The 7,820-nt window shown below is 48.5% G+C and overlaps 1 protein-coding gene across 1 annotated transcript in view; it reads left to right on the plus strand.

Moving 5' to 3' along the window:
* CHCHD3 (coiled-coil-helix-coiled-coil-helix domain containing 3) overlaps positions 1-7,609 on the plus strand; it is a 314,451-nt gene extending 306,842 nt beyond the window's left edge. The window contains exons 8-10 of the transcript XR_004351461.1: positions 649-847; positions 1,401-1,578; positions 4,680-7,609. The gene's annotated coding sequence lies outside the window, so the exon portion shown is untranslated. The remainder of the gene's footprint in view (positions 1-648; positions 848-1,400; positions 1,579-4,679) is intronic.
* The last annotated feature ends 211 nt before the right edge of the window (positions 7,610-7,820 follow it).

The following is a 7,820-nucleotide window of genomic DNA, read 5'->3' on the forward strand; positions in this document are numbered from 1 at the left end:
TGTTGTCAAATGCTGAATTAAATGCATGCCAGCTTCTTTATTGCAGGACTTTTCAGAGCCCTTAAGTGCTAACATTTCCTAGGAAGGAAAGACTGTATGTAGCATTGCCCAAACTTGACTTGTAGAACAGCCCCACACTTAAAATAAGAAGGATGTTTTAACATCTTGCTAGGAGTTAGGGTTCCCTGGAACCCCATTTTGGAAGCACCTCTTTACATCAAGCCATCCAGGTTTTCACCTGGCTTACTTCACACCCTGAAGCCAATAGCACAGGATTCCAAGGCATGGGCTGAGTTGAGAAGTAGCTTGTAGCTAACCCTGATTTCTGTGTGAAGCAAACCTAGGATGAAATAGAACACTGGACATGGAATAGAACACAGGGCTTCATGTCTTGGTGTTGCCACTCAAAAACCATGTGAATTTGGTTAATCACAGCTGAGGTTGTTTCCTTGCCTGCAAACCGGGGATAAGATCTGCCTCTCAGGGTTGTTGTAAAGAATAAATGACATTGTTTCTGAAAGAGCTTAGTTAAATGTAAATGCTGTAGACAAGTAATTTTAAGGTGTTTATTAGTATAGGAACCAACCCAAAAATTGTAACCTTATTAATACTGTGTTTTATCAACTTGGCTCATGCCTGGTGCTCCAGAACCCACAGGCCTCTCTTACCTGGCAGACAGCATCCTCGCTCTACAAGACCTCCTGGAGAGACACACAGAAGCACCTGCTCTGCTCTGCCCAGCCCCTCCCCAGCCCACCGTGGGGATCCACTTTCGTGTTGCAAGTCCTACTGCACAAGGATGCCCAACTCCTGGGTCCTGAGAACTGAGCTCCGCCCGTCCTGGAGGGTAAGAAGCAGTCAGGCACCAGGAAGCCATTGCTTCCCTCCCCACTGCCACTCCATCAACAGGTCCTCACTGAGCTGAGGCCCCAAAGGAAAAGAGCACAATAGCAAACACCCAGAGCAAGAAATTGGAGGCGCATCACCTGCCAAGGGTCCTCTCTCCATGCGGTGGGACCCGGCATGAGCCACCAGCTTCGGAGGGTCTCTTTCTTCTTCTGGTAAAATATCTGGCAGGCCGACCTTGTGAGAGTTTTGCAGATAAGAAAGAAAAAGGATGTCAAGCCCCTAGCCCCCAGGGAGCTTGCATATTAGTGTGGGAGAAAAGACAGACACTCTAAATGAGAGCAAGTGACTTTCTTATGATGAAGTAGCTGCCATGAGGCAGAATGAGCCACGCACACACAGCTGTGGGCTGCTTCAAGTGACCGTGGCCGAGGAACTCAACTGGTCATGGTGTGATGGTGTCTCAGCTGGGGCGGCCATAACAAAATACCACAGACTGGGGGTGCTTAAACTACAGACGTTTATTTTCTCACAGTTTCTGCACTTTCTCACAGTGGAGGCTGGAAATCAGAGATCAGGTGCCAGCATGGACGAGTTCTGGTGAAGACTCCCTTCCTGGCTTGCAGATGGCCACCTTCTCACTGTGTCCTCACATGGCCTTTCCTGGGTGCATGCATGTGTGGAGAGAGAGCTCGCTGGTATCTTTTCTTCCAAGGCCACCAATCCTATCAGGTTAGAACCCTACCCTTATGACCTCATTTACCCTTAATTACCTCCAAATACAATCACCTTGGGGTTAGGGCTTCAGCTTATGCACTTGGGAAGACACAGTTCATTCCAGAGCAAATGGTAATGAGGTCAAGGCTGTGCACTGGGTTCCCAGGGGGGTCAGCTGACTCACCCTGGTTCTAGGCAGGTCCTACCTGGGTCTGCTCACGGTGTAGGGGGGTGGATGCAATGCAGACCATGTTCACCACTGGAATGGCAAAATGTGAGACCCCCTAAATGGAGTCCAGTTTTACTCCTTCCTTTGAAGGATGAGGAAATCATGGCTCCCAAAAATGAAGTGATAAGTACTCTCAAGGTCCCACAGTCCAAATCCTGACTCCCTCAGGGATTCACATTTTAAAACTCTGATTTCTGGAATAACCATGCTCATTTAAGCCACCTTGAACACATCCAGGGCTGTGTATTTCCTGTATCCCAGGCAGATGTTCCCACTTGCTCTTGCTTAATGTCAGACCATTGTCAATAGATTTTTAGCAGCCCCATGATTAACTCTTGAGGCAGGGAACCCAGAGCCCAAACTACTCTATTTCTACCACTTTCCATTTAGAAACTTCTGGAGCCTCCAAGGAAACCCTAGGGCTCCTGGAACACAAGCCGGAATCACTTACTCTAGTCCAAGATCCTTATTTGAGAGACCGTCAGGCCCAGAGGACAGTGGCTTGCCCAGAGTTATACAGGAAGGACAGGAAGTTATCGCCAAGCCTGGAACAGAACCAAGGTCTCCACTCAAAGCCTTGAGCTTCTTTCAGTCCAGAAGACCCAAAGCTCAACCCAGTGTCAGAATCACATGGGTGTTTAAAACATTGGGCTGGCCAAAAAGTGCCTTCGGTTTTTAAGTAAAAATAAAAGACAGTTTTCATTTTCACCAAGAACTTTATTGAACAATGTATTCATCCTTTTATGCCACTACCTTCTCCCATTTTTCAGGCAACTTCATAATTCCATCTTCCCCAAACTTTTTATCTTTTTGAGCAAAGAACTGTTCCAGGTGCCTTTTACAGTCTTCCAGGGAATTGAAATTTTTTCCTTTAAGAGAATTTTGTAAGACCGAAATAAATGGAAATCAAACGTGCAATGGCTGGTGAATATGGCGGATGAATCAGAACTTCCCAGCCAAGCTGTACCTGTTTTTGCCTGGTCATCAAAGAAACATGCGGGGGCTTCCCTGGTGGCGCAGTGGTTGAGAATCCGCCTGCCGATGCAGGGGACACGGGTTTGTGCCCCGGTCTGGGAAGATCCCACATGCCGTGGAGCGGCTGGGCCCGTGAGCCATGGCTGCTGAGCCTGCGCGTTCAGAGCCTGTTCTCCGCAACTGGAGAGGCCACAGCGGTGAGAGGCCCGCGCGTACCGCAAAAAAAAAAAAAAAAAGAAACATGCGGCCTTGCGTTATCCTGACGGAAGATTATGGGTTTTCTGTTGACTAATTCCAGACGCTTTTCGTCAAGTGCTGCTTTCTGTTGGTCTAATTGGGAGCAGTACTTGTTGGAATTAATCGTTTGGTTTTCCGGAAGGGGCTCATAATAGAGGACTCCCTTCCAATCCACCATATATACAACATCACCTTCTTTGGATGAAGACCGGCATTTGGTGTGGTTGGTGGTGGTTCATTTCGCTTATCCCACAATCTCTTTCATTTCACATTGCTATACAGTATCCACTTTGCATCGCCTGTCACAATTTGTTCTAAAAACTGAATGTTTTATTACGTTTATGTAGAGAATCGCATGCGGAAATACAGTCAAGATGGGTTTTTTTGTTTGTTTGTTTTTGGTGTTTTTTTTGCGGTACGCGGGTCTCTCACTGCTGTGGCCTCTCCCGTTGCGGAGCACAGGCTCCAGACGCGCAGACCCAGCAGCCATGGTTCACGGGCCCAGCCGCTCCACGGCATGTGGGATCTTCCCGGACCGGGGCACGAACCCGTGTCCCCTGCATCGGCAGGCGGACTCTCAACCACTGCACCACCAGGGAAGCCCTGGGTTTTTTTCACTTATGTGGAACCCAGACATCAAAGTGATGAACATAACCAAGCTGGTGCAGATGATTTCAGTGCTTGATTTGGGTATTTTGAGTCTGTCGGCTATATCCTGCGTGGTGTAACGTTGATTGTTCTCAGTTAACATCTCGATTTGATCGCTGTCCGCTTCAGCTGGTCTACCCGACCACGGAGCATCATCCAGCGAGGAACCTCCAGCACGAAGCTTCGCACACCACTTTTGACGTGTTTGATCAGTCACAGCACCTTCTGCATGCGCTGCACAAATCATTTTTTGAGTTTCAGTTGCATTTTTACCTTCCTTGAAATAATAAAGCATAATATACTGAAAATGTTGCTTTTTTCCTTCCATCTTCAATCTTAAAATGGGTCCCCCAAAATTCACTAATTTTGATAAGTCTTTTTTAAAATGCACATTGATGACAGCTGTCACATACGATCTAACAGAATTGTTTCGGATGAAGTTAAAGACAACTAAGTATTACTAGAGCTATCTTAACGGAGAAAACCGAATGAACCTTTTGGCCAGCCCAATAGATGTTTTTCCAGGTACTTCTCCAAAGAATTCAGATTGGGAGGTCTCGAGTGGGGCCCTGGCATGGGGATTTTTAGGAAACACCAACTGGCTGATGGGGCTGATTTCACTATAAGCAGGGACATATGTCCAGGTTGGGAAGCAGCTTTATCAAAGGCAGGGATGTGAGTCCCTGAGGCTTTCAGGCCAAGCTGTCATTGACTTTGCAGATCCCTGTAGCACCAAGAGCTCTATTCTTATCTCTACCAAAGAACTAAATGGTGATTCCCAGAGCTATAGGTTGTGTCTGTTCCTGTAGCATCACTTGTTAGGCTCATCCAGAACGTGCCGAGCGCATGCCTATAGGTGGGGTCTGTTACGTAAACAGTAACAGGTGCAGACAGGCGGTCCTGCTAATGACCACCATCTGGACGAATAGACTTAAAAAAAAAAAAACCAAAAACGTATGTGGTGGAATTTTCCCCTCTTTGTTTCTTATTTCTGGTGGCTTAAATATTGTGTTTGGTTTAAATACAGACATGATCCGACCACAAATATTATGGGCAGAAAAGCCAACACAGCAGACTCCGTGGAGAGACTGTCAGTTTCAGGTAAGATATAAAAATAGTGCGTGCTGCGTCTGCAGGTGTGCCTGGCTCTTTCTGGCATGTGTCACCTTGCTCCTCCAGAGGACGCCTCTGGGGAGTTGGTTTACTACCATGTTAGAGAGAAGTAATCGGAGGGGAAGAGGTTAGTCAGCTCCAAGTCACAGATAATCGGTGACAGAGTAGAGATGAAAGTGTGGATGGCATGTCTTAGCAGCAGCCAGGTCTAGCTTTGGTTCCTGGTCCCTGGAGGTGGGGCAGAGGAAGACTGAGTCCATGGCCCCTGGGACACAAGAACCGGGAATGGAACTCCAGTCAAGTGCTTGTTTTTGTTACGATGATGAATAGGACCATCTGAAAGGTATCATCTGCGTAAAGTACATTTCAGTCTTGTGGCCAGGTCCTCCTGACCCCTGGATATTAGCTGTTGCTACCTCCATGGTAATAGGGGGGAGACAGTGTTGAACTCAGCTGTCAGGGCGCCCCTGGGGACAGGTGTCTCTGATCAGCTGGCCCCTTCACTATTTGGGAAGATGAGATTTCAATCCTGAAGATCCGGTCTTCACAGATTGTCACGGTTTGCATTTTATTTCTGGGGGCTGTGCACCTGGCCTTTGCCTAGGTCACCCACATGCTCTCCCCACTCTAGAAGCGAGTGGAGGTGGGCCTGACCCAGTCAGGAGGTGAGAACATGGCAGCCCTCTTTCCTATAGCTTGGGAATCAGAATCGGGGCTGGGGCGGCCCAGGGAGGGCGCTGGCAATTCCATTTTGACCTGTTAAGCCCTAGAGGACTCAGAGGTGAAAAAAGACAAGGTCCCCTCCCTGTCCCAAAATTCACAGGTTAATGCCAGGCAGAGGGACACAAGGGCTGGGTCTGCTCAAGCGGGGTTCTGTGGGAACACAGAGGGAGGAGAGACCCAATTTGCCGCAGAGGGACACAGCTGGGGTAAGGCAGGGGTAAGCTGGCCTCTCCAGGTTTCTAGAATCAGATTCTGCTACATCTGAAACATGGCAAGCCCAGGTTCCTTACAGAATCTCTTTAATGTATTTTCTGTCTTCATGATTCTTGGAGGATCATGAGATGGCATAAAGGTATTGTGCTGGTCAGCTGCTTTGAGTCTCTTTGCTTCTGTGAGCAGCATTGGTGCTAGGCCAAGGAAGCCACTTATGAAAGTGAGAACATCTCTTCTGCCACTGGTCTCTTTTGAGTGAAGGCACTGGGGCCCTTGTTAAAGGGACAGTGTTGCTTGCTGATCTTATTGGTTGTAACACCTTAGTTCCAGTTAGCAAAGTGGATTTGCTGCTTCCCTTCCAGGGCCCTGGAGGGTGGGACTTGGGGCAGGTCCTGTTTTCGTGAGTTGTGAGACGGAGGGAGGGCACCAGGAAGGTGACCTCACCTGGGTGCCCGTTCCTGAGGTAGAGGGGAAGTTCGCTTGAGGATGCCCAGCAGTGCTTAGGTGGGGCTGCAGGAGCCCACACACCTTGCCAGTAATGCCCAGCGTCCACCCTTGGGGTGTTTGTACCTGCTTGCATGTGGCCTGTAGGGCAGAACCCGCGCACATGGCTCACCCACCGGCCTCCCTTGCCTCACCTGTCTCAGTTGCCATCAGCTCTGGCTTTTCTCATGTGACTAAAATCCTCCTCCCTGCAGCTGTCTTCTTCTTAGTCTGGATTCTCTCCCTTACACGTGGGAAAAGGGGTGCCTGTGTTGAGCCCCCAAGGTGTTCTGGGGTCTTCACTTGTAAAACTTAAGTGGTTTTACCACTTAATGTCAGTAATGTGTAGATTTTACATATTGGTGAATTACTTCTGACCTAACAAATGTGGAAAGCTAGGCAGTTGAAAGAAGAGGCATTTTTAAATGAGTGAGGATGCCATTGTCTGTTGAGCTGGGGTTATAACAGGCAGAAAGGAATGAGTTGGTTAGTTCACTGGGACAGGAAGGATTCTGGGCTAACCCCCGTCTGAGTGTTCCCGTGAAGAAGGCCAAGGGACAAGCCACAGCACCCCCTGGTGGACCTCACAGTGACCTGCCATCCCATTAAATGTCCACAGTAGGGATGGCCAGCATGGAGTCATCCCCAGTCCCTCTCCTGGTCCCCTGAGACAAGAAACATTCCTTTCCAAAGGACAAGTCAGAGTTAGGAATGTGGTAGGTGGCTGTAGAATACTCCAGAGTTGAGTGGCACCCCCTGACGCACCATGGGTGCTGGGGAAAGGGGGCGTATAGTGAAGAAAGGAAGCTTACCCAAAGAAAGGTCTAAATTTTGCCCTCAGCTACTGGGAAGTGATCACAAGGCCCCCTTAGAATGTCGCACTTGATAAGAGTGTCTTTCTTTTACCTGGGGACCTTGAGCCTCCCAGGACAATGTGGTTTACGATGAGGGCTTTGGGCCATGTGGTATCCACTCTGCCTCCAGAGGGGTCAGCCATGATGGCAGTTAGCCATGGAGCCCAGTGGAAACTCTGCACACCAAGGCCCAGTTGGGCATCCCTGGTGGGCAGTGCTCTGTGCATATGTGACACATCGTTGCTGGGAGCAGTTGACGCTATTCACAACTCCGTGGAAGCTCTGCACGTGGGACTTTCCTCGACCCGGCGCTATGCACCTTTTCCCTTGGCTGATTTTAATCTGCATTCTTCAGCTGTAATAAACCATAACTGTGAGTATTACGGCTTTCAGTGAGTTCTATGAGTTCTTGTAGTAAATTATTGAACCTCAGGGTGGTCTTGGGACACCCATACCCCCAGACTTTGCAGTTGGTAATTATACAGTAGAGTAGAATCCTTTACTATATGAGTCTTTTTTAACACTGGCGATGTGACTGAGCTAACTGACCACAGACAGACAGGTTGAACATAAACAAAAAAAAAAATCAAGAAAAAAAGTGCTAGAGACACAGGCTCTTAGAGGCAGATGTCACAGCAGTGATACTTGGATATGGGCCCAGCTCACTGTGTGATGGGCTTCAAGTGTGGATACAAACTGAGATAGCTGAGCTCTCACTGAAATGCTTTCTGGTGCCAGGATGAAGAGAAATCCCAAGTCAGTATCCAAGGTTAAAGTGTAAT

Source organism: Phocoena sinus, chromosome 9, assembly GCF_008692025.1.
Source record: "Phocoena sinus isolate mPhoSin1 chromosome 9, mPhoSin1.pri, whole genome shotgun sequence".
In the NCBI taxonomy this organism is placed as follows: Eukaryota; Metazoa; Chordata; class Mammalia; order Artiodactyla; family Phocoenidae; genus Phocoena; species Phocoena sinus.